The following is a 433-nucleotide window of genomic DNA, read 5'->3' on the forward strand; positions in this document are numbered from 1 at the left end:
AAGCAGCCAGTGGATGTCCAGGGACGCAGCACCGCAAACCGTGGGGACCTGGAAAGGAGCCCCCAAACTTGAACTTCCCAAGTGGCGTCGGGGCCAAACCCACCCAAGTCTCGCAAACTCGCAAACCACCCGATCCCATAGCTTCCCTCCTATTCGCGACACACTCCAGGCGGCCCTCTGCCCAGCTCTCCGAGGGTCCGGGGACTCGGTGCTGGACTCCGGGCGCCTGGTGCGCTCTAGAGTGGGTGCTTGATGCCGCCCTCACTACCTCGCCCCCCAAAAAAACAACTGTCCCCCAAGCCTAGGGACAAAACGGCGCCGTCGTCCCTGCCCAGCCCGGCGCCCAGGAGGGCACTTCTATGTCTGCTCTCCTACGATTTCCCACCTACTTCTGGCATCTGGCTGTATCCCTAGGGAACCTGAAGAAGGCCAA

Source organism: Myotis davidii, unplaced genomic scaffold (assembly GCF_000327345.1).
Source record: "Myotis davidii unplaced genomic scaffold, ASM32734v1 scaffold79, whole genome shotgun sequence".
NCBI classification, from domain to species: Eukaryota; Metazoa; Chordata; class Mammalia; order Chiroptera; family Vespertilionidae; genus Myotis; species Myotis davidii.